Raw genomic sequence first — 27,875 nt, 5'->3', positions numbered from 1 at the left:
AGAGCTTCCTGCCATTGCTCTGCCCATCTAGGAACCATCCGTTTCCAGGTAGTCTTCACAGCATCTTCTCTCTCCTGTGTTGTCAACTCAGTGTAGTAAATTCCCCCTGCTTTAACTATTCTGAGTGGTTTTGGTTTCCTATTTTGACCCTGTGTGACAATTATAGGATAGTAGATACCTTGACGTTTTTGGTGGTATTGGAAGAGGGATGATCACTCATTCATTCAATAAAAATTTATTGACAATATATACCATATATCAGAAGTGAACAGGGAAGACAAGATCCTTGACCTCAGTGAACATTACTTTTCAGACAGGCATGCAGAACTCTAATCAGTAATTGAAATAAAGCATTAGCATTGAAATAAGGGAAGAACTGGGGCCTATGAGAACATAAAGCAGGGAATTCTTAAACTGATCTATGGTCTAGGGAAGGACTCCATTAAGAGAAAATGTTTCATGAGACTGAAGATTGAGTAGGCTTATCCAGATCTTCCAAAAGTATAATTAATAAGGTGGGAAAGTGGGGTTTCTAGAGATTAAAACAACCCTTTTTTCTCCCACTAGAACTTTAAATAGTTTTATTAAAAACAGTTTCTCTCAGTCCTGACTCTGTCGATAATATTAAGGTATTGGTTTTGAATAAACACTATGAGTCAGCAGGGTTACATTAAGCTCCAAAGCTTAGTCAATGTCTGATTCTTGTCTGCGCAGAAGGAATGATCAATAATGCGAAGGCAAGGTTAATACCGTTTTCAAATATTCTAACGTTATGTTGGGTGGCCTAACCCAGCAGCCTTTGTCAATCTCTTTCTTGCCTGTCCACCACATTTACATTCAGAGGCTTCTTTCCCCAGGCTCTTGTAGCTAGGGGCACCCCTGAAACAGAGGCCTGGTCTACCAGACTCAAGCAGGATTTGTTGAGGATTTTCTATCTTCCTAGTGAAAAGGACAGACAGGGCTTATGCTGCTCTTTCCCTCTTTTACCTTGAATCGAGATATAACATCCGAAATCACAACAGCCGTTTTGTGGTCAGGAGGCAACAAATGCAAATTTAAAAGCCATTATGATAAAGCATGGTAAATAGTAGAATAGTATTTCCCAAATCCTGTGTTTCTTATACGGAATCTAGCCTTAGAGGCCTTAGACTTGAGCTTTACTGAGGAAGAAACTGCATAGGTTAAGCAGGAAAAACAAAAACGAGCCTTTTTCTTTACTATATAAGTAATATGTATCAACTTTAGATAAATCACATATTATGTGCACATTTTTAAAAAACCTAAATAGGACATCTGGTTTCCCACCTGGCATGTAAGAAGCTTAGAAGTTACCACTCTGGCCTTACAAAAAGTAAAAAGCTGAACAAACTGAAAAATGGAGAACGCTTCTTAGATCTGTTAGAGAGTGAGATCACAGGGCAAACTGCTGCCTCAAAGACTGGGAGACAGGCAGAAACAGAATCACAACTTACTGGAGCAGAAACCTCTGCAGAACCAGTGACAGGATAACTGAACTGTAATTGATGAATTAACAGAGGCTGAGTGTGGGCAACTCTGAGATTTAAAAATTCCAGGGAGACCCAGTCAAGGGGAGAATGGGGACAACACTTTTGTGAGTTTTACTGCTGGGAACTCTACCAGGTCCCCACAATAAATATTGGATAATATCATTGGATAATATTTGAAGCAATAATGACTTGAGAATTTTCCCCAAATTAATGTTAGACACCAAACCACAGAACCAGGAAGCTCAAAATCAAGCAAGATAAATGCCAAAAACATTACAACTAAGCATATCATTTAAGATCATAAATATTGTGCTGGCAGGGGTTAGGGGTAAAACAAACCATTCTGAAATACACCAGAGCGTTTTCTTCCTCCTAACAAGGCCTGCCTTAGGAGAAACTATTTTACCAGAGACCTACCTGCTGGGGCTTTATCAAGGCCTAACCTATCTGGGAGAAGTGAAAAACCCAACTCCGGCCTCCTCTAGCCATCTTGTCTCACTTAAGAGGAAAAAAACCTGAAAAGCACTGGTGAAGTTCACAGTGCAGGGGCACAGGCTCCACAAAAGACTGAGACTAGGCCAGGCGCAGAGGCTCAAGCCTGTAATCCCAGCACACTGGGAGGCTGAGGTGGGCGGATAACCTGAGGTCAGGAGTTTGAGACCAGCCTGGCCAACATGGTGAAACCTCATCTCTACCAAAAATACAAAACTTAGCAAGGCATGGTGGTGCATGCCTGTAGTCCCAGCTTCTCGAGAGGCTGAGGCAGGAGAATTGCTTGAACCCAGGAGGCGGAGGTTGCAGTGAGCCGAGATCGCACCACTGCACTTGAGCCTGGGTGACAGAGCGAGATTTTATCTCAAAAAAATAGCAACAGCAGGGCCAGGCATGGTGGCTCACACCTGTAATCCCAGCACTTTGGGAGGCCGAGGTGGATGGATCACGAGATCAAGAGATCGAGACCATCCTGGTCAACATGGTGAAACCCCATCTCTACTAAAAATACAAAAAATCAGCTGGGCATAGTGGCGTGTGCCTGTAATCCCAGCTACTCAGGAAGCTGAGGCAGGAGAATTGCCTGAACCCAAGAGGCGGATGTTGCGGTGAGCCGAGGTCGCGCCATTGCTTTCCAGCCTGGGTAACAAGAGCGAAACTGTGTCTCAAAAAAAAAAAAAAAAAAAAAGCAACAACAAAAACTGAGACCTGATCGTGGGACTATAGAGTACTTCCCCTCCCCCCACACTGTACCGCTGCATTATTACAGTCCTATTTACTATTTTTTTTTAACCCAGTACATCATGTTCACCTTTAACAAAAGTTAGAAGACATAATAAAAGGCAAAAAAAAAAAAAAATGCTGTTTGAAGAGACTGAAGGAGAGTATCAGAACCCAGACTCAGATATGGCAGGAATGTAAGAATTATCTAAGAATTAAAAAAACTGTAATCGCTTTCTCCTTCTGCTGCCCAAGATGCTGAAAGAAAAGAAGGCCAAGGGCAGAAAGGTGGCTCTGGCCCCTGTTGTTATAAAGAAGCCGGAGGCCAAGAAAGTGGTGAATCCGCCGGGCGCGGTGGCTCAAGCCTGTAATCCCAGCACTTTGGGAGGCCGAGGCGGGTGGATCACGAGGTCGAGAGATCGAGACCATCCTGGTCAACATGGTGAAACCCCGTCTCTACTAAAAATACAAAAAACTAGCTGGGCGTGGTGGCATGTGCCTGTAATCCCAGCTACTCAGGAGGCTGAGGCAGGAGAATTGCCTGAGCCCAGGAGGCGGAGGTTGCGGTGAGCCGAGATCGCGCCATTGCACTCCAGCCTGGGTAACAAGAGCGAAACTCCGTCACAAAAAAAAAAAGAAAAAAGAAAGTGGTGAATCCCCTGTTTGAGAAAAAGCTGAAGAATTCTGGGATTGGACAGGACATCCAGCCCAAAAGTGACCTCACCCACTTTGTGAAATGGCCTGGCTATATGAGGTTGCAGCGGCAGAGAGCTATCCTCTATAAGCGGCTGAAAGTGCCTGTTGCGATTAACCAGTTCACCCTGGCCTTGGAATGCCAGACAAGCTGCTCAGCTGCTTAAGCTGGCCCAGAGACAAAGCGAGGGAAGCCGCAGAGGCTGTTGGCCCTGGCTGAGAAGAAAGCTTTGGGCAAAGCGGGTGTCCTTACTAAGAGACCACCTGTCTTTCGAGCAGGAGTTAACACCATCCATCACCTCGGTGGAGAACCAGAAAGCTCTGCTGGTGGGGACTGCACGCGATGTGGAGCCCATCGAGCTGCTTGTCTGCCCACCAGACCTGTGGCATAAAATGGAAGTCCTTTACTGCGTTATTAAGGGAAGGCGGGGCCGGGATGTCTAGTCCACAGGAAGAACTGCACCACTGTTGCCTTCACCCAGGTTAACTCGGAAGACAAAGGGGCTTTGGCTAAGCTTTGGCGAAGCTACCAGGACCAATTACAATGAAGATACCAGGAGATCCGCCGTCACGGGGTAGGCAAGGCCCTGGGTCCCAGGTCTGTGGCTCAAGTTGCCAAAATGAAAAGGCAAAGGCTAAAGAACCTGCCACCGAAGTGGATTAAGTGTACGCCGCTGAGTTTTCTGTACATAAAAATAATACAAATTCTCCAAAAAACTATAATCAATAAGCTAAGGGTCTTAATGATAAAAGTCGACAACATGGAATAGATAAATAATGTAAACAGAGACATGGATATTCTTTAAAAATGCTGGAGATGGGCCGGGCGCGGTGGCTCACGCCTGTAATCCCAGCACTTTGGGAGGCCGAGGAGGGTGGATCACGAGGTCGAGAGATCGAGACCATCCTGGTCAACATGGTGAAACCCCGTCTCTACTAAAAATACAAAAAAAAAAAAAAAAAAAAAAAAAAAAAATTAGCTGGGCAAGGTGGCTCATGCCTGTAATCCCAGCTAATCGGGAGGCTGAGGCAGGAGAATCACTTGAACCTGAGAGGCAGAAGTTGCAGTGCAGTGAGAGATTGTGCCACTGCACTCCAGCCTGGGCCACAGAGCAAGATTTGAAAGAGAGAGAGAGAGAGAGAGAGAGAGAGAGAGAGAGATGGAAGGAAAGAAAGAAAAAGAAAGAAAGAGGCCAGGTGTGGTGGCTCACACCTATAATCCCAGCACTTTGGGAGGCTGAGGTGAGTGGATCATGAGGTCAAGAGATCGAGACCATCCTGGTCAACATGGTGAAACCCCGTCTCTACTAAAAATACAAAAATTAGCTGGGAGTGGTTGTGCGTGCCTGTAGCCCCAGTTACTCGGGAGGCTGAGGCAGGAGAATTGCTTGAACCCTGGAGGTGGAGGTTGTGGTGAGCTGAGATCATGCCATTGCACTCCAGTCTGAGTAACAAGAGTGAAACTCCGTCTCAAAAAAAAAAAAAAAAAAAAAAAAAGGAAAAGAAAAAAGAAAGGGAGGGAGGGAAGGAAGGAAGGAAGGGAAGGAAAAGAAAAGAAAGAAACTTCATAAAGGCAAAAAGTAGATTAAAAGTAAAGGAATGAAGAAAGACCAAGTTAACACTAATAAAAAGAAAGTGGGAGTAGCAGTTATAATTTTAGACAAAGCAGACTTCAGAGCAAGGAAAGTTATCAGGGATAAATAGGGGCATTGCATAATGATAAAAGGGTCAGTTTTCCAAGAATATATAATCATCCTTAATATGTATGCACCTAACAATAGGACATCAAAATACATAAAGTAAAAACTGATAGAACTGCAAGGAGAAGTAGGTGAACCTGCCCTTATAGTTGGAGATTTTTAACACCCCTGTATTAGAAATGGACAAATACAGCAGGAAGAAAATCAGTAAGTACATTATTGAACTCAACAGCACCATCAATCAACTGGATATAATTGATGTCTGTAGATTACTTCATCCAGTAACAGTAGAATATACATTCTTCTCAAGCTTCCATGGAACATTCACCAGGATTCTGGGTCATAAAACCACCTTAACAAATTAAGAAGAATAAAAATCATGCAATATCTCCTCTCAGACCAAAATGAAATTAAACTTAGAAATCAATAACAGAAAGATAGCTAGAAAATCCCCAAATACTTCGAGATTAAACACTTCTAAATAACACATAAGTCAAAGAAGAAATCTTAAGAGAAATTTAAAAATTTTTTGAACTAAGTGAAAGGAAAAATACGACTTATCAAAATTTGTGGAATGCAGTGCAATCAGTGCTTAGAAGGAAACTTATAGCATTAAATAAATGCGTTAGAAAAGAAGAAAAGTCTGCAATCAATCATCTAAGCTTCCTAAGGAAACTAGAAAAAGAGCAAATTAAATTCAAAGTAAGCAGAAGAAAAGAGATAACAAACATTTGAGCAGAAATTAATGAAATTAAAAACAGGAAGTCGATAGAGAAAGGCAAAAAAATCAAAAGCTAGCTTTTTGTAAAGGTCAACAAAGGTAATAAGCCTCTAGCAATGCTAAGAAAAATAGAGAACACAAATGACTAATACCAGAAATGACGAAGAGTACATGACTACAGATCCCATAGATATTATTAATGCATGGATGATAAATGAATATCATGAACAGTTCTATATCCACAAATTTGATAACCTAGATAAAAATGGACCAATTTCTTGAAAGACACTATCTGCCAAAACATGCAAAAAGAAATAGATGATCTGAATAGACTTATGTCTACTACATTCATTGAATCAATAATTAATAACCTTTCAAAACAGAAAGCCCACATGGGTTCACTGGTAACTTTACCAAACATTTAAGGAAGAAACTACATTAATTCTTCACAATCTCTTCTAGAAATAGAAGCAGAGGTAGTACTTCTTTTTTTTTTTTTTTTTTTTTGAGACAGAGTTTCGCTCTTGTTACCCAGGCTGGAGTGCAATGGCACAATTTCGGCTCACCGCAACCTCCGCCTCCTGGGTTCAGGCAATTCTCCTGCCTCAGCCTCCTGAGTAGCTGGGATTACAGGCACGTGCCACCATGCCCAGCTGATTTTTGTATTTTTAGTAGAGACGGGGTTTCACTGTGTTGACCAGGATGGTCTCGATCTCTTGACCTCGTGATCCACCCACCTCGGCCTCCTAAAGTGCTGGGATTACAGGCTTGAGCCACTGCGCCCGGCCTGAAGCAGAGGTAGTACTTCTTAACTCATTCTGTGAGGCCATAATTATCTTACTACCAAAAGCAGACAAAGGCATTACAAGAAGGCCACAGATACATCTCCCATGAACATAGATATAAAAATCCTCAACAAAATATTAACAAATTGACAATACCAGGTGGCAAGGTGGTTTGTGTCCAGGTTATGAGGTGCCCGGAGCCTCAGTGGAGGCTTGCCGCCTCTGTCTCTTAATGCAAGAGGAAGCGATGCAGAAGGGTGGGAAATGGCAGAGCTGCAAATGTTACTAGAGGAGAAGGCCCTGTCTCACAAGAGGGTGCTGATAGACAGTTACCAGAACCACACCCATGTGGTGAACTACTGTCAAGTGAGAGAAAAGCTTTAGAAGAGACCAAAGCCTACACAACCCAATCTCTAGTTAGTGTTACTAATCAAGTAACTGCAGTGTCCAATAGTGTACTCCAGTTACTGAACATCCAAGGCTTTTAACTTTGGAAAATGGAGTCTTTCATCAATCATATCTCACAGATTGTGGATATTAATAAAGAAGTAATACAAGATACATCAAGAATTCACAAAATAATGGCACCTGCAAATATGGAGCTTTTTTTTTTTTTGAGATGGAGTTTCACTCTTGTTACCCAGGCTGGAGTGCAATGGCACGATCTCAGCTCACCGTAACCTCCGCCTCCTGGGTTCAGGCAATTCTTCTGCCTCAGCCTCCTGAGTAGCTGGGATTACAGGCACGCGCAACCATGCCCAACTCATGTTTTTGTATTTTTAGTAGAGACAGGGTTTCACCATGTTGACCAGGATGGTCTCGATCTCTTGACTTTGTGATCCACCTGCCTCGGCCTCCCAAAGTGCTGGGATTACAGGCTTGAGCCACTGTGCCCGGCCTGGAGCTTCTTATAAGGTATGTTCGGATACCTATTACATACATAGTTCTAAAATGATGTGAGCCATGGTGTCGAGCATGTAAATAACCAGCCTACAAGAATTGGCACACTGCCGGCCAGGTGCAGTGGCTCATGCCTGTAATCCCAGCACTTTTGGAGGCCAAAGAAGGTGGATCACCTGAGGTCGGGGTGAGACCAGCCTGGCCAACATGGTGAAACATCATCTCTAGTAAAAATACAATTAGCTGGGTGTGGTGATAGGTACCTGTAATCCCAGCTACTCAGGAAGCTGAGGCAGGAGAATGGCTTGAACCTGGGAGGTGGAGGTTGCAGTGAGCCAGATTGTGCCATTGTACTCCAGCCTGGGCAACAAAAGCAAAACTACATCTCGGGGGGGAGGGGGAAAAAAAAGAAAGAATTGGCACAGTGCCAAGAACAAATCCTCCTACCCAGAACCACCAAGTCCTCTCATATAAGGCCAGGGATTATTGGGACAGAATACTCCTTATAAAACTCTGGAACCCATTAAACCCCCAAGTGTCCGTAATGGCTATATGATGCGTCCTGCTATATTTGGAACTCATCATAGTACAGGCAGGACAACTTCATTAAATCAGAAACCAAAGCACACGGTAAAAGTAGTGGAGGAAGGGAAGTCAATAAAACAAAGGAAGCGGTACTGTTAGTTAGTATTCACATTGCTGTACCTACACCTTCACTCTGTTGTCGGATTGTTCAACTTCCCCACTACCAACACCACTGGATAATATTACCATGTTTGATGACTTTCCACCTCTACCTCCACCCACTCCAGTGGATTATGAAGATAAGGAGGCTGCAGTAGTTCAGTATAATGTTTCACGTGCAGATAAGGATACTGCTTGGGCCCCGGAGAATTGTATTGAGAATATCATTGCAGTTTATGATTATACAAAAGACAAGGATGATGAGCTGTCATTTATGGAGGGTGCAGTCATTTATGTTATAAAGAATGATGGTGGCTTATATGAAGGAGTCTTCAATCAAGTGACTGGTCTGTTCCTTGGGAGCTATACTGAATCAATCATTCATGATGCTGATTAATTTTTTTTAAGTAGATTCTTATTACTACTCAGTCATACTGTGGAACTGTTGTTAACAGAATCATCTTAGTATGTTTTAAAATGTGCCCATATTTTCAGGACATGCTATTTTATTGATATAATTGAATGTCTACCCATAAGCATAAATCTTTGGAGCAGTTTGTGTATTGCTAAACAGCAATTTATACAAGGGGCTGTCCATAACTTATGATGCTTATGTACCTGCTTACATATTTTTAACTTTATAACCAGCCTGAATGCTCTGGGGAAGTAGGGTGTAATATTTAACAAATCATGATTCAGATTGTACAGCTTGGTTGGTTACTAATGAATGCTATGTCAGACTACTTAAATGCTAAAGTCAGAAAACTTAAATGCCAGTGCTCATCGTACTTTTTGTTGAGATTTTTTGATTTTAAAAAATACTGTTTGTTTAAAGCATGAATAAAAATCTACATTTGAAATATACTTAAAATTTACAAGATGCTTCCAGCATGTGTAGTATTTCCCTGGAGGACTCAGAGTTCTCTTAAAATGAGTTGAATCTCCAAGGCCTCCATGTGAAACAAAAGAAGCAAATAGAGGGTTATCTGTAATGTTGTCATTTGTACCTAAGTTTTTTAAAGAGTGGGATTTACAATATTTTTTTCCACTCATAAATACATAACTGGTTTGCTTTAAAAAAAAGATAGTTATTGTGGAATTATGGTTCTATTTTCTCAATATATTAACTTGGAAAAAAATTGTAGCCTTATCTCAATCTGTCCCAACAACAATGTGATGAATTTTTATAGATTCAAAATATGAGATGACTATTTACAAGTTAATATACTGAATTCCTTTTTAAAATAAACTTTGTTTTTTGTTTTTTTTTTTTTTGACATAGAGTCTTGCTCTGTTGCCAGGCTGGAGTGCAGTGGCATGATCTCGGCTCACTGCAACCTTTGCCTCCTAGATTCAAGCAATTTTCCTGCCTCAGCCTCCGAAGTAGCTGGTACTACAGGTGCATGCCACCACCCCCAGCTAATTTTTGTATTTTTAGTAGAGATGAGGTTGTACCATATTGGCCAGGATGGTCTCCATCTCCTGACCTTGTGATCCACCTGCCTTGGCCTCCCAAAGTGCTGACATTACAGGTGTAAGCCACCTTTCCCGGCCTTAAATAAACTTTTAAAGCTAAGAAAATGTGCCAAAGCATGCACATTCATTTTGTTGGCAAAATTATTGAGGATTGCCATAATCCTTCAGTTTTACAGTGGACTATGGTATACCAATTCAATGAAAGGCAATTATAAGGATCTTTTACATATTGTAAAAGTGGATGCAATTGATTTGTGAATAGGGATTATTTAATCCATTTCCTGACACCAACAACATTAAGGTTTTAAAATAAAATAATTGGGAAAGAAAGTGGATCAGGTATTAATCAGTGAACAGAAATATACCAAACCAACAGATTTGTATTGTCTTTTGATGTAATTGAAATGTAACACATGCACTTTGTGTGTCTCCTTTTAATTTAAGGAATTTAAGGCAGGGCTAAAGGAGTGTTTTCTCTTGTTATCGTGTATATAGTTCTATATTGCTTAGGATATTAAAGTAGAACATTCAAAAGTGAGTTTCCATGCTTTGAGGATTTGTTTGGATTTTAAAGTTATATGCTGGATGCTACAAACTTAGCATAATGAATGGTAAGACTAGTGCAAAACACTTATTTTTGAAAATTAATGGCCAATTTGGGAGGCCGAGGTGGGTGGATCACAAGGTCGAGAGATCGAGACCAACGTGGTCAACATGGTGAAACCCCGTCTCTACTAAAAATACAAAAAATTAGCTGGGCATGGTGGCGCGTGCCTGTAATCCCAGCTACTCAGGAGGCTGAGGCAGGAGAATTGCCTGAACCCAGGAGGCAGAGGTTGCGGTGAGCCGAGATCGCGCCATTGCACTCCAGCCTGGGTAACAAGAGCAAAACTCTGTCTCAAAAAAAAAAAAAAAAAAAAGGCCGGGCGCGGTGGCTCAAGCCTGTAATCCCAGCACTTTGGGAGGCCGAGGCGGGTGGATCACAAGGTCAAGAGATCGAGACCATCCCGGTCAACATGGTGAAACCCCTTCTCTACTAAAAATACAAAAAATTAGCTGGGCATGGTGGCGCGTGCCTGTAATCCCAGCTACTCAGGAGGCTGAGACAGGAGAATTACCTGAACCCAGGAGGCGGAGGTTGCGGTGAGCCGAGATCCCGCCATTGCACTCCAGCCTGGGTAACAAGAGTGAAACTCTGTCTCAAAAAAAAAAAAAAAAAAGAAAAGAAAATTAACGGCCATTATTGCCATCAAATCAATGTAATTGCTTTATAAGCATTTTGCCTTTTTAAATTTTAAACAAAGTATTGTTGGTGATCAGCTAGCTATCCTCTGCTTTTCATTTTTCAAGTGGATTGTTCTCTTAATTTTTATACAACCTTTTTGTCTAAATTTTACATAGTCTTTTATAATAAACCATTCTCCCATATGAAATTTGGTTTACCATTAAAATACAACTAATATGGACTTATATGGAAACTTCACAATTTTCTAACCTTTACCCTATGGTGAAATAAGACAAACCATTTGAATTTTAACATTATTTATTTGTGTAATGGCTTTACATGTGAATAGTAGCAGTGTAAACATACCACATAGAACCACCAAGATAGCTTACTTAGAATTTAACCCGAATAAACTGAAAACTCAGGTCCATACAAAAACCTGCACACGATGTTTATGGTAGCTTTATTCATACTTGCCAGAATTTGAAAGGAACTGAGATGTCTTCCAGTAGGTGAATGGATAAATAAACTGTGGTACATCCAGACAATGTAATATTACTCAGTACTTTTTTTTTTTTTTTTTTTTTTTGAGGCAGAGTTTCGCTCGTTACCCAGGCTGGAGTGCAATGGCACGATCTCAGCTCACTGCAACCTCCGCCTCCCGGGTTCAGGCAATTCTCCTGCCTCAGCCTCCTGAGTAGCTGGGATCACAGGCACGTGCCACCATGCCCAGCTAATTTTTTGTGTTTTTAGTAGAGACGGGGTTTCACCTTGTTGACCAGGATGGTCTCGATCTCTTGACCTCGTGATCCATCCACCTCGGCCTCCCAAAGTGCTGGGATTACAGGCTTGAGCCACCGCGCCCGGCCTACTCAGTACTTTTTTAAATAAAAAAAGAACCATCAGGCCATGAAAAGACACAGAGGAAATGCATAAATACATATTACTGAGTGAAAGAAGCTGGTATTAAAAGGCTACATACTGTATGATTCCAACTATATGACATTTTGGAAGAATGTAAAAACTGTAAGACAAAACTACAGAGGCAGAAAGATTAATCATTTCCAGGGGCTACAGGGAGGGAGGGATGAACAGACAGAACACAGAGGATTTTTAGGGCAGTGAAACTATCCTGTATGATACTATAATAGTGAGTTCATGTCATTAAACATTTGTCAAAACTCAAAGAATGAACAAACCCAGAGTGAATACTGATGTAAACTATGGACTTTAGTGATCATTATGTATCAATGGGATGCCGATAGCGGAGACTGGGTTGGGGATGGGGGGCGTATGGGAACTTTGTACTTTCATTCTCTTGCTGTGATCCTAAAACTGCTCTGAAAAATGAAGTTTTTTTTTTTTTTAAATCCTATACTTTATTTTAGTGAAAAGCTAGGGTAGATACATGCCATCTTTGCCAGTTAGTTTCCCTGGCCAGGCTACAAGGCTCTCAGAGAGTATTCTCAGAACTGTACTGGTACTTGACCTTATTTGACCTGGATACCAGATCAGATGTCTAAGGTAACATCTTTGTCATGCTTTCTTGAGGAATGCACAAAATGAAAAAAAATCTTTCTTGTTAAAACAAATAAATAATGCACCCAGCATTTACTCTTATCAATTTATCATAGAACAGATGATCCAACAATTCAACTTCTAATAAATTAGTACAATAAAATAATCATTTAAAGATGTTGAACATAGCATTATTTATAATAGTAAAGAATAGGAGTCAATTTAAATATTAACCAATAGGGAATCAGTTATCTAAAACAAAGTGCATATATACTACCCAACAATAAAAAATGTTGATGCAGATGGTATTTATTGGCATTTAAAGATGTCCACACCATGCTATTGCAGGAAAATAACAGGTTATTATTGATACTGATATCTGTATGTGTTCATAAATAGTATCTCTAGGTGGTAAGATTTGGAGTGTGTGCCAGCTATCAGCGTATTGCCTCTCAGCTCTCAAATCATCCTTCATTACTTGCTCTGCAAAAATGGAGCTGAGCTCTTTCTATATTTTCCCATTGCCAACTGGCACATATGTTAAGATTTGTCAGTACAGGAAGCTAGAGTTGGGAGCCGGAGTTACCTTGCAGAAAGACACGTTTTTTCTTCCTGGTTCCAGTGTGCTGTCTTGGCAAGGCTCCTATGGCCAGTCATTTCTCTAACACCCTGAACTGTCAGTTGGTTTTGTTGCAGGATGCCTCTAGTGAGTCACCTCCTGGTGAGGAGCATTCCCTAACATCCTAGAACATGGATTTTAAGCAAGTTTTAACAGCACAGCAGCACAATAACTTCACTGCCAGCTACTAAACCACAGCTATACCGTCTCCCACAAGCTATTGATCTGAGCTCTGAGAGGGCTTCTTCCTGGGAAATTTATCTCAGACCTAGGGGTTGTGTCTGCTCCTACCTGCCATTCTCAGCTTCTTTGGCATTCTCTTTACTTTTAACTAGCCAACTCCTTGTTTCTCTGTTGCCCTGTTATAGTCATTCTTTTTTTTTTTTTTTTTGAGACGGAGTTTCACTCTTGTTACCCAGGCTGGAGTGCAATGGCGCAATCTCGGCTCACCGCAACCTCCGCTTCCTGGGTTCAGGCAATTCTCCTGCCTCAGCCTCCTGAGAAGCTGGGATTACAGGCACGCGCCACGATGCCCAGCTAATTTTTTGTATTTTTAGTAGAGACGGGGTTTCACCATGTTGACCAGGGTGGTCTCGATCTCTTGACCTCGTGATCCACCCGCCTCGGCCTCCCAAAGTGCTGGGATTACAGGCTTGAGCCACCGCGCCTGGCTTATAGTCAGTTATTCTTTATACTAAATTTTGCTGCTTAGCAAGAAAAAAAAAATCTAGATAAAATTTCCTATAATCCTGCTCTCCTTGTAAGAACCACTATTTACATCTTGGTTTATATACTTCAAGTGTTTTTTTTTTTTTTTTTTTTTTTTTTTTTGAGACAGGGTCTTGCTCTGCTGCCTAGCAGTGGTGTGATCTCGGCTCACTGCAAACTTCACCTCCTGGGTTCAAGTGATTCTCCTGCCTCAGCCTCCTGCGTAGCTGAGATTACAGATGTGCACCACCATACCTGGCTCATTTTTTTGTACTTTTAGTAGAGACAAGGTTTCACTATGTTGGCCAGGCTGGTCTCAAACTCCTGACCTCAGGTGATCTGCCCGCCTCGGCCTCCCGAAGTGCTGGAATTGCAGGCGTGAGCTACCATACTTTAAATACTGGCCGTACTTTAAGTTTTTTTTTTTACCTATGAATGCGTGTGCATTGATTGTGTATGCATGTATATACATAGAAAAACATATTTCTATATACTTATCTACTTTTTCAAGAAAAGGTAAATCACATTATACAGTTTTGTGAGCTTTTCTGCATCAATATTTGGAATGGTTGCATAGCACTTCACTTGGTATATATACCACAAATTGTTTCCATTTCCTTCCAGTTTGGGACATTTAGATTATTTCCAATGTTATGTTATTACAAACAGTGCCTCAGTGAACCTCTTTCTGCCAGATATCTCTGTTCATTCCTGCATATCCACTTTCTGCCCTTTTCTATCTTTCTCTTGGCTCTGCTCTTCTTCAGGGATTATGTTGACTGGTTCCTTTGCCCTCTGGCTTCCAGTCAGCTTCAGGCAACACTTCTCCCCAGCAGGAGACTAGAGGGACCAGGGTGAGATCAGAGTGTCAGTCCTCTGGTTCTTTCCTTGTGAGGGCTCCTAGAACTGGCTGTACTCCTCTACCAAAGGGCACTCTTCTCAAGGTGGCCAGCTCCATACAACACTTCCTTCCCAGTTCTCAGAACCCGCCCCTCCCTTGTCCTTTTCTTTTGGGCCTAAGGGGGGTGATAACGTCACTGCCGTTGCTAGCCCCGGGCACCTGCACCATCCCTTGCAGTTTTCCACAACTCCTCCACACCTTTATAAATTAACACCACTCTAATTATCTTGGTTTGAGCGTGCCAGTTATTTTCTGACTGATACAACCATTGCACCTAAATGTTTATGTATGTCTTTAATTATGTTCTTCAAGTAAATTTCCAGAGAATTTGCTTGGACATTGAGTATACTTGTTTTTAAAATGTGTAACACATGCATTGGCATTTATTTTAGATGGACTGTCTAAAATTTTGGTGATATAGAGAGTCACCCTTAAAAAATGTGTCTGGCCGGGCGCGGTGGCTCATGCCTGTAATCCCAGCACTTTGGGAGGCCGAGGAGGGTGGATCACGAGGTCAAGAGATCGAGACCATCCTGGTCAACATGGTGAAACCCCGTCTCTACTAAAAATAAAAAAAAAATTAGCTGGGCATGGTGGCACGTGCCTGTAATCCCAGCTACTCAGGAGGCTGAGGCAGGAGAATTGCCTGAACCCAGGAGGCGGAGGTTGCAGTGAGCCGAGATCGCGCCATTGCACTCCAGCCTGGGTAACAAGAGCGAAACTCCGCCTAAAAAAAAAAAAAAAATGTGTCTGTACTCTGGAGCCAAGCAGTTGAGAATATACCTAAACATTTAGTAAGGATAAAGAAATTGACAGGAATACAGCCTACCATTTACTTTGATGCTTGAAAATTTCTGAAGATCTCTAATATTGCTGAGCTTTATAATAAACCCATTTTGTGAAGCACTATTACTAGGATTCGGTTAGAAAATGGACTAAAGAAAGGAAATCCAATCAGTTGATGTTGGTTTGTAGCGTGATTAAGGAAGACTTCCACATGTCAGTTGTTATCTAGGCTTCTGAGCTATCATTCATCAAGTTTCTAACACAGGTAGCCATGTTCCTAAATTTGTCTTTACTTTTCAATTTAAGGCCAGACAGTCTTAATGAAGATTTCTTGTATCTGAGCTTTTCTAAGACAATGAAAAATTTAAAGCAGGTGTGGCAACTATGAATGTTTTCTATGAACTCAAGAAGTACATGAAATATTGCACCTTTTATATGCTGAACCACATCAATTTGATGTTTTTGCCTGTCAAAAATTGTCAGATATCAGCAATTTTTTTTTTTTTTTTTGAGGCGGAGTTTCACTCTTGTTACCCAGGCTGGAGTGCAATGGCGCGATCTCGGCTCACCGCAACCTCCGCCTCCTGGGTTCAGGCAATTCTCCTGCCTCAGCCTCCTGAGTAGCTGGGATTACAGGCACATGCCACCATGCCCAGCTAATTTTTTGTATTTTTAGTAGAGACGGGGTTTCACCATGTTGACCAGGACGGTCTCGATCTCTTGACCTCGTGATCCACCCGCCTCGGCCTCCCAAAGTGCTGGGATTACAGGCTTGAGCCACCGCGCCCGGCCAGATATCAGCAATTTTATATGCTTTACCCTAGTGAATTTCTCTAAATCAATTTAATTCCATTTTGAATTTTTATCTTGCCATATTGGCATAAAGTTAAGCTTAGTCATTTGCAAGACTTCTCCATACCTCCACCTTTATCTACCCCTATTCTCCCTCCAACCTTCCTCGTGGCTGGAAATATCTCAAAGTTCTAGAGAGAAGAGGATTAGGGGAAGGGGCAAATGTCTGCCCAAATTGACACCGTGTCTTTCACTGGCCCCTGTCTGCCTCTGTTCTTTCTGTGCTGCTCTGGGAGCATAGGAACCTCAAGAGAGGCTGCCTAAGGATCTGCATGCCGAGGTGCACTGGTCAGTGGTTTCTTCTCTGGGTTCTTACTGCCTCCATAATAAGCACAACAAAGAGTGCAAAATGATTTCCAGATGACTGTGCCAAAGCTTACCGTAAGCAAATGGATCACTGTACATAATGCCCAGAATATCATAGGCACTCAGTAAATATTGATTAAAGGAGTAAATATCTGAAGTGGTCAACCTAAGCACAATAAGTGGAGTGAGTAGAAAAATAGCAATAGCAAACACTCATAGAGCTTTTAATGTGACAGGCGTTGTTCTTCATACTTCATATACATTAACTCATTCAGTCCTCAAAATGGCCCTTGGAGATATGAAATGGAGCAGGAGCTAAAAATCCTGAATTATATTTAAGCACTGGTTCATATGGCAGCCCAGACAGAATCAAGGATGATTTCTAACTTCATAGACAGAGAGCTGGGCCTTAGATGTCCTTGGATATTGCAGCTGGCTTCACACAGGTTTCACCAGTGGCATTTATCCATGATGCTTAAGAGCACGAACAGATTCCAGGCAACATCCTGGCATGCAGCCAGCCTGCTGGCATTCCTGTCTGGCACACTTTGCAGGACTGGTCATGTGAGAAAGACAGCTAACAGCAACAATTGCTGGGTGATGAATAGCCAGAAGGAGGGCAGCTCGAAGCATGACGGGGACAAGGAATGCAATCAGGAAAGGCTGACCTGGAACTTGGAGCCGGGTAAGTTAGGCTGTGATGGATGGAAGGCGGCAGCTGCACATACAGCACGCTGGCATGCACAGTCTAAGAAACATTGCTTAATTTGAATCAAATGGGCAGCTTGGAGAGGCAGAGAAGCAAGCAGTGACCAAAGCCACAAACCGAAACACAAACCTTTCATTAATCTTTCCAACCACACTCACACTCTTGGCAACACAACTTCCCAATGAGTTGAATATAACTCATTGTTGTTCAGCATCATTTTAAATGTATTTATTTATTTATTTTTGAGATGGAGTCTCACTCTGTCGCTCAGGCTGGAGTGTAGTAGCATCATGTCAGCTCACTGCAACCTCTGCCTTTCGGGTTCAAGCAATTCTCCTGCCTCAGCCTCCTGAGTAGCTGGGACTACAGGTGTTAGCTATCATGCCTGGCTAATTTTTGTATTTTCCTTCTTAATAGAGACGGAGTTTCACCATGTTGGCCAGGTTGGTCTCGAACTCCTGACCTCAAATGATCGACTCACCTTGGCCTCCCAAAGTGCTGGGGTTACAAGCATGAGCCACCATGCCCGACCTGCGTTATTTTTCCGGATGATACAGGGCTGTGGGTACAGGACCATGCATTATGAGACTTATACCATAAAAACGGGGAAGAACTGGCAGACGGGGCTTCAAGCTGAGATCTAATGAGAACATCTGAGCCTATCTCTGGACAAAGGTTCCTATTTAACTTTTTGAAATGAAAGTTCTGGAGTATCCCAAGGTGCTCACGAATAGGCAGAGTATTGTTGATTCTCCTTTATTTCATACCTCAAAGTCACGGGCTCCTTCCGTTACTTTACTCTCTCCCCACTGTGCTTATGGCTTTTGCATCTCAGCCTGGGCCAGAGCTCTGGGCTTCTGGTGGCCAGGAGACTCAGCCCAGCAGACACAGTCAGATCCTGAACAGTCAGTGTGATGCTGGGTTTTGTGTTGTCGTGAATCCATTTGCCCAAATTGCAAGAGGAAGATATTTCATGGGTCAGTGACTTTTTATTCCAGGCCTCAAATGAAATGTAAAAGTGATGATTAAAGGTAAGAAGAAGAATCTTATTTAACTTTAAAACTTTCTAAGGATCTTCATAAAGTCAACCTCTGAAACAAAAGTGTAATTCAAGTCATAGTAGCTTCACATTTACAACAGCAATTCCAGATTCAAGTGTAAAAGATCTGTAATTTCCTTTCAAAATAAGGCCATATGAACTCTTAGATGATTTACTATGGGCCTAGGAATTTATATAATCATACAACTCTAGAATCAGAAGAAATGTCAGAGATGATCTAGTAAAATCCCTCAGTTTAGAAAACATGATGATAGAGGGATTAATGGACTCATCCAGCGTCACACATCTGAGGAGCGGAAAAACCCAGTGATAGGGGAACATCTTTCTGCAGTTCCTGGTTGCAGGTGACCTGCTCCTGGTCCCTTCCTGTCCCTGAGGTGTCAAAGTGACTTGCCCTGGCTGGCTTGCTTCAGCTTTATCTCCTTCCTCTTCCCCTCCAGGGGCTCTGTCTCTAATGATGAAGTCTGCCTTGGCCTACCATGCCCGGAATTCCAATTCATCTTTATTGGTTCTAAAGGTGACAGTTTGACCTTTATGTGCTTCACCTTTGCTTTTTATTTCTCAAATTGTTCAGAATCCAGGCTTGGAAGAGGAATGCTATAATGAGGTTCCCCTAGAGACTTCAATACCTTGTGGAGTCTTTATTCCTAAACCTCCTTCCACTACAATTTACTGCTCTCTGCAAAGCTTCAGAAGGAAAATAGCAGAGGTGGTCCTATCAGAGCGTAAACAGAATTTTTCTTCTTTCTTCTTCATATTCCCTTCAGTGTCACATGAAGCTAAGTGCATAGTTGTTACTCAGTCTACTTACTAAATGGAACAAGCCTAGTTCTGGAAAACTTCCTTTAAAATGAAAGTTTTTTGGCTGGGTGCAGTAGCTCACAACTGTAATCTCAGTGCTTTGAGAGGCCGAGGCTGGTGGATTACTTGAGGTCAGGAATTCAAGACCAGCCTGGCCAATATGGTGAAACTCCATTTCTACTAAAATTACAAATATTAGCTGGGTGTGGTGGCACGGTCCTGTAATTCCAGCTACTCCGGAGGCTGAGAATTGCTTGAACCTGGAAGGCGGAGGTTGCGGTGAGCTGAGATCACGCCCCTACACTCCAGTCTGGGCAACAAAGTGAGACTCTGTCAAAAAAAAAACCCAAAATACAAGTTTCAAAGAACAATGAAGATAAGATGTTTTGTGAACGTTAACCACATGATTATGCTGCATTCTCTCGCAAATCTATTTCACTTACTATTTACAATAACCCTGAGTGGTAACTTTCATTTTCCTCCTTTTTACACATGAGGAGAGTTCCAGAGATGTCAGGGAAAGTAGCCCAAGGTTGTACAACAATTGGGCTCAGAGCTTGGTTTTGAGCCCTGGTAGGGTCAGATTCCTGTGCATTGATACAGCACCAGACTGATTCTAGTAAAGGAGGACCCAGGCTCTGTTCCGAAGATGAGATGCATTTCACTCAGCTGCTTGCTACAGTGCTCGTCTGTACTTTATGGTGGCCTGGTGTCTGTTCTCTCTTTCTTTGGTAACATTACTCCAGTTTTCCTTAGGGCAATGACCTCTTTCTCACTTTTAGTCCATATGACTCAGAGGGAGCTGACTCCAGCACTGGCTTCATGAGTAGGTATGTAATTCAAGCCTCAGAAACGGACAGTCCTTCCTCCTTAAAACAACAGTGGTTGGCCGGGCGCGGTGGCTCAAGCCTGTAATCCCAGCACTTTGGGAGGCCGAGGCGGGTAGATCACGAGGTCAAGAGATCGAGACCATCCTGGTCAACATGGTGAAACCCCATCTCTACTAAAAATACAAACAAAAAAAATTAGCTGGACATGGTGGCGCGTGCCTGTAATCCCAGCTACTCAGGAGGCTGAGGTAGGAGAATTGCCTGAACCCAGGAGGCGGAGGTTGCAGTGAGCCGAGATCACGCCATTGCACTCCAGCCTGGGTAACAAGAGCGAAACTCCGTCTCAAACAAACAAACAAACAAACAAACAAAAAACAACAGTGGTTTTTCAGAGGTCAGCATGTGACCTAAACTCTACCAGATTCAAATCAACTCCAGACTTTTGTTAGAACTATTGGGAAAGAGATCTCCTTTCCCTAGGGTTACCAATCTCATAGGGTGAAAGCCTAAATCTGTTGGTGGAAACTCCCAAAGAGAGCCTTCCAGAGACCGATAGAGGAAAGCAGGGCCGTGGATGGGAGCAAGGGTGAGGGTTTCCCGAGTCCCTGGATCTCTCTGTGCCTGAAACCAAACTCTCCCTGGACTTTTCTGTGACATCAAGCAATAAATTATTCCCTTCTGTGTTCAAGGTATGTGAGCTTGGTTTCTCTCATCACTGAGACAGTCCTTCCTTGGTTCTACCATAAATGGACATTTGACTAATATTACGTGGCATAGTTATTCACTCTAAGCTTTACCTTTGTTTATTCTATTAGTCAAAAGTACACTACCTAAGGTCTCCTTTTTAATTACACAATATGGGTTGAGAATTTGTTTGGCCTGGAGGAGTAATTTCTAGTCAGTTAAACTATTTACTGAATACTCACTATGTTCAAGAAACTACTAAGTCATGGAGAGAATAAAAGATGAACATGACTGTTTTAGGGCACAGGTAGGTCATTGAGCCCAATTGGATGACCGTGAGTTAATATTGCAGCTGCTGATTCCAATTAAGCAGGAGGTCCCGGCCGGGCGCAGTGGCTCAAGCCTGTAATCCCAGCACTTTGGGAGGCCAAGGCGGGTGGATCACGAGGTCAAGAGATCGAGACCATCCTGGTCAACATGGTGAAACCCTGTCTCTACTAAAAATACTAAAAATTAGCTGGGCATGGTGGCGCGTGCCTGTAATCCCAGCTACTCAGGAGGCTGAGGTAGGAGAATTGCTTGAACCCAGGAGGCGGAGGTTGCGGTGAGCCGAGATCGCGCCATTGCACTCCAGCCCGGGTAACAAGAGTGAAACTCCGCCTCAAAAAAAAAAAAAAAAAAAAAAGGCAGGAGATCCCCCTTCCCTGCAAGCTCTGTTCTGAAGGTAAGATGCAGTTTATTTAGTTGCATGCTGTGGTACTCAGCTGCTGTTTTTGGAAGCCTTAAATCCATTTCCTCTTCTTTCAGTGGTGGTGTCCCAGTTTTCCATTAGGTAACAAACTCTAGACCCACCACCAGCTGGAAATATACACCCTAGTAAAGAATATTCAAAGGATAAAGTGCACAGAGAGCTATAATGAGATCTAAAATATGGCAACTGCCATAAACAAAGCTTCTAGAGTTTCAGTTACCCGTGTAACAAACCTGCAAATTGACCACCTGAACCTAAAATAAATATTGGGATAAAAGAGAAAATGAAAGAATCTCAGTTGACTATTGGAACTATTTGGTCAGTTATTAAAAACCTTGTTCAAATCATATACGTTATTAAGGGACTTATGTGTAGAATACATAAGTAACTTTTATAACAATAATAAAAAGACAAATAGCCTAATTAAAAATAGGTAAAGGATCTCAATAGACATTTCCCAAAAAGGATAAACAAATGGCCAGTGAGCACATAAAAAGATGTTCAATATCATCAGAGAAATGACTCAGGCCTGTAATCCCAGCACTTTGGGAGGCTAAGGCTGGGGGATCACAAGGTCAGGAGTTCAAGACCAGCCTTGCCAAGATGGTCAAATGCCATCTCTACTAAAATTGCAAAAACTAGCGGGGCATAGTGGCGGGCACTTGTAATCCCAGCTACTTGGGAGGCTGAGGCAAAGAATTGGTTGAACCCAGGAGACAGAGGTTGCAGTGAGCCAAGATCACACCATTGCACTCCAGCTTGGGCAACAGAGTGAGACTCCGTCTCATTGAAAAAAAAAAAAAAAAAAAAAAAGAAATTTAAATAAAAACCACAATGAGACACCACTTCATACATCCTAGGATGGCTATAATTTTAAAAAGCCAGATAAAGGAAAATATACATCCACATGAAAATTTGTACACTAATGTTCGTAGAAGCAGTTTGCATAATGACCAAAAAATGGAAACAAATGTCCATCGACTGATGAATACATACACAACATGCAGTATATCTAAACAATAAAATATTATTCAGCCACAAAAGGGATGAAGTGCTATAAGGCTATAACATGGATAAACCTTGAAAAAATGCTTAGTGAAAGAAGTCAATCACAGAAGACCACAAATTGTATGATTCTACTTATATGTCCAGAATAGGCAAATCAATAGAGACAGAAAGTAGATTACTCATTTCCAAGACAGCCTGCGGTAAAATGTGGATTGACTGCTAATCGATATGGGATTTCTTTTTGGGATGGTAAAAATATTTATAAATTGATTGTGGTGATGGTTGTACAGCTCTTAATATACTAAAATCATTGGATTGTACACCTTAAAGGGGTGAATTGTATGGTTTGTAAATTATATCTCATTATTCTTTTTTTTTTTTTTTTTTTTTTTTTTTTTTGAGACGGAGTTTCGCTCTTGTTACCCAGGCTGGAGTGCAATGGCGCGATCTCGGCTCACCGCAACCTCCGCCTCCTGGGTTCAGGCAATTTTCCTGCCTCAGCCTCCTGAGTAGCTGGGATTACAGGCACGCGCCACCATGGCCAGCTAATGTTTTGTATTTTTAGTAGAGACGGGGTTTCACCATGTTGACCAGGATGGTCTCGATCTCTTGACCTCGTGATCCACCCGCCTTGGCCTCCCAAAGTGCTGGGATTACAGGCTTGAGCCACCGTGCCCGGCCGTAAATTATATCTCAATAAAGCACACATGTATGTCATAGTCTTTCATTGTCTGCGGAGGAAACAATTCATGACTTCCAGTGAACGCCTAAAATTGCAAACAGTATTAAACTCACTATATATAGTTGACCCTTCAACGATGTGGAGAGTAGGGGTGCCCATCCCCCTGCACAGTCAAAAATCCACATATGGCTGGGTGTGGTGGCTCATGCCTGTAATCCCAGCACTTTGGGAAGCCAAGGTGGGTGGATCACCTGAGGTGAGCGGTTCAAGACCAGCCTGACAAACATGACGAAATCCCATCTCTACTAAAAATACAAAAATCAGCTGAGCGTGGTGGTGAGCATCTATAATCCTAGCTACTCCTGAGGCAGGAGAATTGCTTGAACCCGGGAGGCAGAGGTTGCAGTGAGCCAAAATCACACCATTGCACTCCAGCCTAGGCAACAGAGGGAGACTCCATCTCAAAAAAAAAAAAAAAAAAAAAAAAAAGAAATCCACATATAACTTTTGACTTCTCTAAAATTTAACTTACCGTAACATGAACTGTTGATTAACATGTATTTTTTAGGTTATATATGTTATATATTGTATTCTTAGTAAGTTAGAGAAAAAATATTAAGAAAAATCACAAAAACTAGAGAATATATTTAGTCTTCATTAAGTGGAAGTAGATCTTCATAGAAGTCTTCACCCTCAACTTCTTTGTGTTGAGTAGGCTGAGGAGGAAGGGGAGGAGGATGAGGAGGGGTTGGTCTTACTGTCTGAGGGGTGTCAGAGACAAGAAAATCCATGTATAAGTGAACTCATGCATTTCAAGCCGGTGTTGTTCCAGAGTCAAACAAACTATGTTTTTTCAATCCGTTAAGTAAGATAGCTACTATGTGACTAACAGGTGAGGAGTGTATATGGTGTAGATATGCTGGACAAACAGATGATTCATATCTTGGGTGAGATGAAGCTGGATGGCTTGAGATTTCATAATGCTACTTAGAATGGCGTACAATTTAAAACTTGTGGATCGTTCATTTCTGAAATTTTCCATGAATATTTCTCAACTGCACATAACTGAAAAAGTGGAAAGTGAAACCATGAATAAAGGGGGACTACTGTATATGGAATTATCAATAAGGAAATAATAATAATATATTAATCTTAAAAAATTTTGTTTTATCCTAAAACATACCAATGTAATTTATTCTCCAATGGTATGATGTAGGGCCAAGATTTCTTTTTTTTTTTTTTTTTTTGGAGATGGAGTTTCGCTCTTGTTACCCAGGCTGGAGTGCAATGGCGCGATCTCGGCTCACCGCAACCTCCGCCTCCTGGGTTCAAGCAATTCTCCTGCCTCAGCCTCCTGAGTAGCTGGGATTACAGGCACACACCACCATGCCCAGCTAATGTTTTGTATTTTTAGTAGAGACAGGGTTTCACCTTGTTGACCAGGATGGTCTCGATCTCTCGACCTCGTGATCCACCCGCCTCGGCCTCCCAAAGTGCTGGGATTACAGGCTTGAGCCACCGCGCCCGGCGGGCCAAGATTTCTTTGCGGATAGGTTTGCTGATTACAGTTCTTCATTTGTCTTTCTGGCATAAATCACGCTCATAAAGCATTATCTATAATTTTCTTTATAGTTTCTTTTTTGCTTCACATACCCTACAAGCCCAATGTTATTCTTTACATTTTCTTAAGAGAGAAATGAGAAATTAAAGGTATTTGCGAAGTCATTGCAAAGGTCTTCTGGATTTTTTAGAAGTTTTTTTTTTTTATAATCTTTTGTAGTTATCTCACCCATAACTAATTTTTTGTAACAGCTTTGTTAAAATAAAATTCACCTACTGTAAAATCCACTCCTTTTTTTTTTTTTAATGAAATCTGACAGTTTTAGAGATCTACTCCTTTTTTTTTTTTTTGTATTTTTAGTAGAGACGGGGTTTCACTATGTTGACCAGGATGGTCTCGATCTCTTGACCTCGTGATCCACCCGCCTCGGCCTCCCAAAGTGCTGGGATTACAGGCTTGAGCCACTGCGCCGGGCCAATCTACTCCTTTTTTAAAATTACACAGTTGAGTTATTTTCATATATTCAGTTATATACATACCTACTTTGACATTAAAGTTTCTAGCTATTTGCTTTTACCAACTCTTTCCAAAGTAATTAACAGAGTTTTAACAAACAACTTTTTGTACCTAGTATTTGGCTAATTATGAGAATACAGTAACAAATATGTGACATGAACAGGATTTTTTTTTTGAGACAAAGTCTTGCTCTGTTGCCCAGGCTGAAGTGCAGTGGTGTGATCTCAGCTCACTGCAACCTCTGCCTCCCAGGTTCAAGCAATTCTCTGCCTCAGCCTCCTCAGTAGCTGGGATTACAGGCACCTGCCATTACACCCATTTAATTTTTGTATTTTTAGTAGAGACAGGGTTTCACCATCTTGGCCAGGCTGGTCTTGAATCCTTGACCTTGTGATCCACCTGCCTTGGACTCCCAAAGTGCTGGGATTACAGGCGTGAGCCACTATGCCTGGCTGATATGAACAGGTTTATGAGAAACACCACTGATCCTTGGAAAGCCCACTCAATTGTAGGCATAGAAGTGCCTGGGAGTACTAGCATAGTCCATACTTTTTTTGTTCCATATACAAAGTCAGTATGGAGCAGAGAGGAGATAGCCATTTCGTTTGGAGAATTAGTTAAGCGGAGGCTGGTTAATAAGAGAGTTTCTCCTGATGAAGTAAAATGCTTTGGAATTTTAAAGGAAGAAGAGAGAAAACCTTACAGCTTTATGGAAAAAGTGTCTTTGAAAGGGCCTATTACAATGGATAAAAGGGATTTTTTTAATGGAAAAAAATTTAAATGAGAAAATACAATGAGCTTCCATGTATCTATCACCTGACTTCAACATTTATCAACACATGACCAACGTAGTTTCACTTACACCCTTATCTACTTTCCCTGCTTGGCTCCTTGGAAAGATGGAAATAATTTTGTTTTTATTTATTCCTTTTTTTCCAAATTGAAGTATAACTTTAGTATAGCAAAGCACACAAACTTAGCCATATAGCTTAATGAAATTTTACAAATGTATATTCTAGTATACAGTACCACCTAGATCAATATATTGAACATTCCCAGCTTATTAGAGGGCTCCTTTATGTCCCCTTCTAGTGAATGCTGCCCTACTCCAAAAGGTAACTACTATTCTGAATCTGTATCACTATCAGTTTCATCTGTTCTTGAACTTCATATAAATGGAATGAGTATATGTCCAGTTTCTTCTGCTGAATCTCATATCTGAGATTCATCCATGCTGTTTCACGTAACAGTAATTTGGTTTTTTATTGCTGTATAGCATTTCATTGTATGAATACACAATATCATTTTTTCATCCATTCTACTGTTGATGAACATACAAGTTGCTTTTAGTTTTTTGCTATGAACCTTCTTGTACACGCATTTTGGTGATATACACACTCATTTCTGTTGGATGTAAATACTGAAGTGGAGTTTCTGGTTCGTAGAGTACACGTTTAGCTTTAAGTTACCGCAGGTTTCCTCAACTGTTTAAACCAATATACACTCACATAGGTATTCTCCTATGTTTTCCACTAAAAGCATTATTTTATTCCTCATAGTCAGTTCTATGTCTATTTCAAATTATTTTTTTGTCTATGTATATAAGAGATAGGCATCATATTCCCTTGTCCAATTGATCCACCACTGTTTACTAAAAAAAAAAAAGACTGCACAAAATTTAACTTTGCATAATATTTGCAGAATGGAAGGCAGTGGTATTCCAACATGAGAAAATGGAAAGTATTACCACTGAAATAATATATTTAGGAATGAGTAAGTAGGTCTGTTTGAGATGGATATCAATTTATCTTTTCTTTTCTTTTTTTTTTTTTGAGACAGGGTCTTGCTCTGTTGCCCAGGCTGGAGTGCAATGATGCAGTCATGGCTCACTGTAGCCTCAAACTCCTGGGCTCAAGCTATATTTCTGCCTCAGCCTCTTGAGTCACTGGGACTACAAGGGTGTGCAACCACGCCCAGCTACGATGTCAAATTTTAATACACATACATATTATCTATTAAAAGTGTTGATTCCTGGATATGCCTCCATTCTTTCCTCTCCCTCCACACCCCTGCAAAATTCAGACTAAGAGGTCTGGTGTGCATCACAATTTGTGAGTTATATTTTGAAAAATTCTGGTAAAATCAGGGTAAGTGCTGTACTGTTTCTTTCCCAGATCAAGCTAATATAATTACCTTAAAAACTCTGTGGACTTCCTGAGTGTCGTTTATAATCCACCCATCAAATAAAAGCCAAGCCCATAAACCTCTTAATGTAAGTATTTATCTTCCTTAGACTCTCTGAAGCTATTGTGGGAGAATGGCCTTACATTCCTAGGGGCCCTGCTGTTTAAACAGAAAAAGTCTGCAAAATAAACTGTTAAAATCCTCAGAAGGCCTTCTTCTGTCTGTCTGCAAGGACCTATGAGATGCCACCTTAAATTTCCCTGACTTCTTAATAAAATATCTCACACCTCTATGCTAGATTTGGCTTTACTCTGAAGCTATTTGATAATAGTTTCCTGCTTAACATAGACTCCTATCACTGATGGGACAAGAGTAACTAAAAGATTTGTGAAAAGAAACTGGAAAAAAAGTTTTTTTAAAGAAATTATTCAACCTGAAACTTTGTGTAATGTTCTGGCTGTTAATTTGAACTTCTTCTTCTTCTTTTTATAAATG

The 27,875-nt window shown here is 41.4% G+C and overlaps 1 pseudogene; it reads left to right on the top strand.

The window, feature by feature from the left end:
• The first annotated feature begins 2,975 nt into the window (after positions 1-2,975).
• On the top strand, positions 2,976-4,183 carry LOC141582228 (large ribosomal subunit protein eL8 pseudogene; annotated as a pseudogene).
• Positions 4,184-27,875: the final 23,692 nt, after the last annotated feature.

The sequence above is a fragment of the Saimiri boliviensis genome, chromosome 2, assembly GCF_048565385.1.
Source record: "Saimiri boliviensis isolate mSaiBol1 chromosome 2, mSaiBol1.pri, whole genome shotgun sequence".
Classification (NCBI taxonomy): Eukaryota; Metazoa; Chordata; class Mammalia; order Primates; family Cebidae; genus Saimiri; species Saimiri boliviensis.
Note: the sequence above shows the minus strand (reverse complement) of the source record. Positions and strands in the feature narration are given on the sequence as shown.